Source organism: Molossus molossus, unplaced genomic scaffold, assembly GCF_014108415.1.
Source record: "Molossus molossus isolate mMolMol1 unplaced genomic scaffold, mMolMol1.p scaffold_m16_p_2, whole genome shotgun sequence".
In the NCBI taxonomy this organism is placed as follows: Eukaryota; Metazoa; Chordata; class Mammalia; order Chiroptera; family Molossidae; genus Molossus; species Molossus molossus.
In genome coordinates this window covers 21,192,017-21,198,915 of record NW_023425355.1, presented here as the reverse complement: position 1 = coordinate 21,198,915, position 6,899 = coordinate 21,192,017, and the positions used below count along the sequence as shown (strand labels likewise).

Here is a 6,899-nt window from a genome sequence, read left to right as displayed (position 1 = left end):
TGATTCAGGCTTCAGTATTGGCAAAATTATCCCATTAAACTCTGAGGTGCAAGCTATATACCTTGCCTGTTGCCACATTTTAAAATGGGATTTCTGCTGAAGCAAATCAAAACCAGTGGACATATTGATTATTGTGTATTTCTACACTCATTGTTAAAGAAAAAAAAAGTAAATAACCCTTGCTAAATCATGGCAAGAAAGATTTCATTCAAGGAGTAGAGGACTGTTGTGATGGGTAGTATAAGGATCACTGCGATGGAATTTTGCAGTGCAGGAGAGAGATGGGCTCAACTCTGAAGGAATACAGTGTGAACAAGTGGGCATTGTTTATTTTTTTTTATTTTTATCCTCACCCAAGAACATCTTTTTTTTTTTTTTTTTTGCATTTATCTTGAGATAGAACAGGAGGGAGAGAGGGAGGGAGAGAGGGAGAGAAACATCGATGTGAGAGGGACACATTGAGTAGTTGATACCCACATGACCCCAACTGGGGCCGGGGACAAACTGTAACGGAGGTACGTGCCCTTAGCGGAACCGAACCCGGGACTGTCTGGTCAGTGGGCCGATGCTCTAATAGCTAAGCCAAACCGGCCAGGGCGCAAGTGGGGATTTATAGTTACAGAGCAGGGTGGGGGGTCAGTGGATGGAAATTACTGAAAAGTACACCATAGGTAACAGAGTACTCTGGCTAAACTGACCTATAGGATGGTTGCTGAGGGCAGGCCAGGGTGATCCACAACACCAAGAAGACAGTGAAAGTTGAGGAATCCGATTAGATCTCAAGGGTGATCAGATATGAAGAATGGGGTATTATGATTACGGTGACTTATCAGGAGTTTTGATAAAATTGGGCAATGCAGAAAGGAACACAGAAGGCCAGATGCTAGACAAGTTGAAGAAGAGTTTAAGGGAGCTCGAGGAGAATTTGAACAATGACACAATCTTTGTCAATATCCAGCTGTAGGGATGGCAGTCGAACATTAGGAAGTATCCCAGTGGTTTAACTCAACTAAGAGGCCGACTGAAACTACTCTGCCCAGCAGCCTTCGTATCATCATGTGTGTTTCTACTGTGAGGACATTCTCTTGCTTGTATTAAAAAATGTATCAACATCATGTGCTTTTCACCTTAGATCACATCAGCTAAGTGTTGAGACTGATCTGATTAACCAACTACAAAGTAATGGGTCATTTTAAAATCAGGAATTCTACCTATTCTTTCACACATAACCTGGTTACATTGAAGATCTCAAGACCACCTTTCTTTTTATTATTTTGAAAAAATTTGCCACTAGTTCTATTACACATTACAGAAGCGGGTATCAGACAAAATGAATACAAAATAATGAAATTAATTGAAATATATCTTAATTATATTTCATTTCACTGAGTTTCTGCAACAGAAAGTCATCATTCACCTTTTATCTTTTAAGGTAAAGATTAGATATTGGATTAATCTAAAAACTTACAGAATCAAACAATAATAAACTATATTTTTTACATATATATATATATTTTTTTTAAATCCTCACCCGAGGATATTTTTTCATCTATCTTCAGATAGAGTGGGAGAGAAGGAAGGAGAAAGAGAGAGAGAAAAACATTGATGCAAGAGGGACACATCCATTGGCTGCCTCCTGCACGACCTCGACCAGGGCCGGGGACCAAACCACAACCGAGGTAGGTGTGCTTGACCAGAATCGAACTCGCAACTCTTTGCTTCATGGGCTGACGCTCTAACCGCTGAACCAAACCGGCCAGGGTGCCTTTTATTTTTTTTATTTATTTATTTTTTTCTTTATTGATTTGAGAGAGGAAGATGGGAGAGGGAGAGAGAGATGGAAACACCGATGAAAGAGAACATCAATTGGCCACCTCCTGCATGCCCCCCACTGGGGATCGGGCCCACACCCTGGGCATGTGCCCTGACTGGGAATCGAACCAGCGACCTCTTGGTGCATGGGTCGGCGCTCAACCACTGATCCACACTGGCCGGGCAAGACTGGGTCTAAATTTTGTAAGCAGGTATATATGGAGGGAGCATTCCAGGCAGAACAGTACACTAGCAAGGAGTCACAGGTAAGCGATGATTTTTAGGGAAACTACATGTAGTTTAATTTTGCTTGTGAGTAGAGTGTAAGTGATGGAGGAGAAGAAAACAAGGTTGGTTATGGTTTTGCTGGCAGAGAACAGAAGAGTTATATATATCATGCTAGGGAAATCTTGTCTTTGTTTAATTGGAAGTCTTGGAAGACATTAAAGCAATAAAGTTGCAACATCGAGTTTATCTCAGATAACTATAGCTTCAGGTTTCAAATTGTCACTTGACAGAATCTCAAGACAGTAGCAGAGATGGGCATAGGCACAAAGTTGGATGTTTAAGTAGAAAATACATAAGACCAGCAATTGTGGCTTTGCCTATGCCTTTCTTCAGCCAGGACCAAAACAAAATAAGATGGTATGAATTTTGAACACCAGGCATTTTAGTAGTCTTATCTGAATTAATCTGTTTATCACTAAATCTCTGGTCTTATCACTTTGTGTTCAAATTATTGTGGTCTACTTAATTACTAACTGACAGTGAATAGCTATGTTATATACCTTAGTAACTGATTACTTACACAGTCACTTACAAAATGGCTCACCAAATCGCCTCTAAAGTCCTGATCTAAATTTTGTAAATTTTCACCACATGGTATATCAATAACAGATACAGTATTTGTAGTTTGTTATATAGAAATAAGTCTTTGTTGAGTGTAGAATAAAATTATACATAATATTCTCACCCTAAACAAGTTTATAAGTTTTTAAAAATGGAGGGATTCATATTATTTTTTGTTGTTGTTGTTAATCTTCACTGGAAGATATTTTTCCATTGATTTTTAGATAGAGTGGAAGGGAGCGAGGCGGGGGGTGGGGGTGGGCATCAATGTGAAAGAGACACATCAACTGGTTGCCTCCTGCAAGACCCCAACCAGGGTTGGGGATCAAGCCTGCAACCCAAGTACGTGCCCTTGACTGGGAATCGAACCTGAGATCTTTTGGTCCCTGAGGCCAATGCTCTAACTGCTGAGCCAAACCGGTCAGGGCAGGTTTAATATTCTTGAAAGTATGCTTATGTGTATAAGCACAGTGCTCTCAATCTTAATCCACAAAAGGACAGTGGATGTATGGTGCTATATAACATTTTAGATTTGCTCCTATTTGAAATAATTTTCAAAACATTAATGTTTAATACAAATTTCATAAAGATATTATCCCAGAGAACAATAAAATTGGTCATTTTTTTTTCTTACGTTGCCTTCTATTTATAAAAGCTTTGCTTGAAAAACACTAGAATCTGTTATTGTAAGTTATATATATGTTTCTCTGATGCAATGTTATCTCACATTATCGTTATTACCTCCTAAGAATTTATGGGCACTTACTGTGGGAATAAATCAGTTCTAAGTATAATTAGCAAGCAAAAATACTTAAAAATCAATTGATGTTTCTCTCGCTTCTCTCTCTCCCTCTCCCTACCCCTCTTTCTTTTTTTTTCTTTTCCTCACCTGAGGACATTTTCCTATTTTTTGTTCTGGTAGAGTGGGGAGGGAGGGAGAGAGAGAGAGAGAGAGAGAGAGAGAGAGAGAGAGAGAGAGAGAAACATCGATGTGAAAGGGTGGCTGACACCCACATGAGCCAACAAGGGCTGGGGACAAACTGCAACCGAGGTACGTATGTGCCCTTAGCAGGCACCGAACCCCGGTCTCTCTGGACCGCAGGCCGATGCTCTACCGCTGAGCCAAACTGGCCAGGGCCCTACCTCCTTTCTAAAAGCAATAAAAACATATTTTAAAATACTTCAAAATCATTTTGGGTTGAAGGGAAATGATTTCAAAAACTAGTGCTCAATGTCTTCTGGTTAAGTGTCTCTGGTATTCAAATTAAACATACCACAGGTGGTTCTTTCTGAATGAAAAATTGTAAGAGTTATGCTATTCACTTAAAGATTCATGAAAATTTATGTGGAAAACATTTTATATTTAAAAGAAAATAAACCTGGCCAGTGTAGCTCAGTGGATTGAGTACTGTCCCATGGACTGAGAGGTCCTGGTTTGATTTCTGGTCAGAGCACATGCCCAAGTTGTGGGCTGATTCCCAGTAGGGGGCGTGCAGGAGGCAGCTGATCAATATTTCTCCCCCAATGATATTCTCTCTCTCCCATCAATGTTCTCTCTCTCTCCCTTCCTCTCTCTCTAAAAAAATCAATAAAGACATTAAAAAGAAAAGTTGCTAATGTGTTCAGAGAACTAATTACTTAACTTTATAAAAATAATGTCTATTTTCTTGATCACAAAACATTTAAGAAATACATAAAGCACTAAATGGAAAATTAATATTATCCATAAGATCACCACTTACAGACAACTTATATGTAATTGTCTACTTTTTTCCTATAGATATATGTTTTAAAAATCAGGTTATAGCCCTGGCCAGTTTGGCTCAGTGGTTAGAGCGTCGGCCTGCGGTCTGGAGAGACCCGGGTTCAGTTCCCGCTAAGGGCGCGTACCTCGGTTGCAGTTTGTCCCCGGCCCTGGTTGGTCGTGCGGGTGGCAGCCACTCAATGTGTCCCTTTCACATCGATGTTTCCCTCTCTCTCTCTTCCTCTCTCTCCCTCCCTCTCTGTCTGTACAAAAAATGGAAAAATGTCCTCGGATGAGGATAAAAAAAAAAATCAGGTTATAATACATACCATTTGTAAAAGTGTTTGCTTAATGTCACCTGTATATTTTCACATATATTTAATATTCTATCTCACTCTTCTGAATGCCTATATGGTAGTCCATTGCATGGTTGTAACCAATTTTAATCATTTTGCCTTGCATATTTAAATTTATTCTAAGTGGATTTAAAAATTAGTATTATAAATGACACTGCAATAAATATCCTTGAAGATAGATTCACGATGAATCCAATTTAATCAGTTCTTAAAGTTGGGCTGCTCAGCCAAGGAGGAGTATATGCCTTTAAAATACACACACACACACACACACACACACAGTAGCCAAATTTCCAAATTTCCAGGGAGGCTTTCAGACTTTACACTCTGTTCAGAAGATGAAAATATTTAATTTCTCATATCTTTTATATAGACAGGGTTTAGTATTCTCATTAATCTTTTTCAATCTCATATTTTAAAAATTTCAATAAATAACTTTTTTTGGTTACTTGTGAATTGGCCATTTTATATACCGATTTGCCATTTTTATTTATCTTTTTGTGAATTAAGAGTTAACATCTTTTGCCTGTCTTTCTGTTGGCATATTTATAAATTCTTTTTCATTCAAATGTTAAATTTAGAGTTTATTTTTGTGTATGACACATTAAAGAAATTTGTTTTTTCTCAAATTTCTGACTCATAAATTTTAATATTCATCTATGAGGTTTGCCTTAGTACAGGAGGAACAAAAGATGCCTTGTTCATAGGGCTATTTAAAAGACATAAAATATGAAAGGTAGGGTATACTGAAATGTCATTTAAGTGACTCTACAGTAAAACCCATATTTTCCACCATTTTAAAAATATTTTCCTAGAATATCTCATTAGCATTTTTATTTATTTATTTATTATCCTCACCCGAGGACATTTTTTTATTTTTTGATCACCTAGAGCGGGAGGGAGAGAGAGGAAGAGAGAGAAAAACATCGACGTAAAAGGAACACATCCAGTGGTTGCCACCCGCAAGACCCAACCAGGGCCGGGGACAAACTGCAACCGAGGTATATGCCCTTAGCAGGAACCGAACCCGGGTCTCTTTGGACTGCAGGCCGACGCTCTAACTGCTGAGCCAAACCGGCTAGGGTGGCACTTTTATTTTTTTTACCCTTACCCGAGGACATTTTTGCATTTATCTTCAGATAGAGCAGGAGGGAGAGAGGGGGGAAGAGAGAGAGAGAAACATCGATGTGAGAGAGACACATCGAGTGGTTGCCACCCGCATGACCCCAGCTGGGGCTGGGGACAAACTGCAACTGAGGTACGTGCCCTTAGAGGGAACTGAACCCGGGACTCTGGTCTGTGGGCCGATGCTCTAACCGCTGAGCCAAACTGGCCAGGGCCCATTAGTACTTTTAAATGATTGACATCAATTTACTTTGCAGTTGACTTAAACTTCTCTGGTTCAAGCAGGAATTTAAAATGTTTTCTGCCACAGAACTTTCTAATAAGGCTTTTGCTACTATTGCGCAATTAAGCTTAGAATTTGTTTTACTTTGTTCCTCTAAGAATCATCTTTATGGCTTCATTAAGAATTCTGTAATCATTCTGCCAAACCAACAAAAAGAAAGAGGAAGTTTTAATTTCAGAAGAGTTCCATTGAAATGTAGGCGTTTCATCTTAATGAAGTAACTGGCGTCTCTTTGATAATGTTTATTTACAAAAACGAACAAAAACTCCCAGTAACTTAAATGGTACGGAAATTTGTGAAAAAATTTTTACGTGTTTAGTACATTTCATGGTGTAGAGTAGGTTAGGTTTTTAGCAAGTATTGTTGAATTATTGGATAAGTGGAGTCGCTTTTATTTCCATATGGCTGATCCTCTAACTGTATACAGCACAGTCTTTCTGCAAAACCAGAAGGAGGAAGTTCATCAAGTAATAGTACTTCCTTTTGAGATAATACTAAAACAATGTTAAAAAAAAAAAATGAACAAACCAAAAAGACCCTAGAACCAAGGAGGCACTTCAACAGTTAATGGTGCTAAGAATAAGCTTAAAATGGATAAAAGACTTAAATGTAACTCATGAATCCATAAAAATCCTAGAAGAAAATGTAGGCAACAAAATTTCAGACATTATACGCAGCAGAAATTTCACTGATACATCACCTAAGGCAACAGAAACACAGGAGAAAATGA

General features: G+C 38.5%; 1 pseudogene; it reads left to right on the top strand.

The window, feature by feature from the left end:
- The first annotated feature begins 802 nt into the window (after positions 1-802).
- Positions 803-6,899, top strand: part of LOC118636123 — a 79,362-nt pseudogene continuing 73,265 nt past the window's right edge.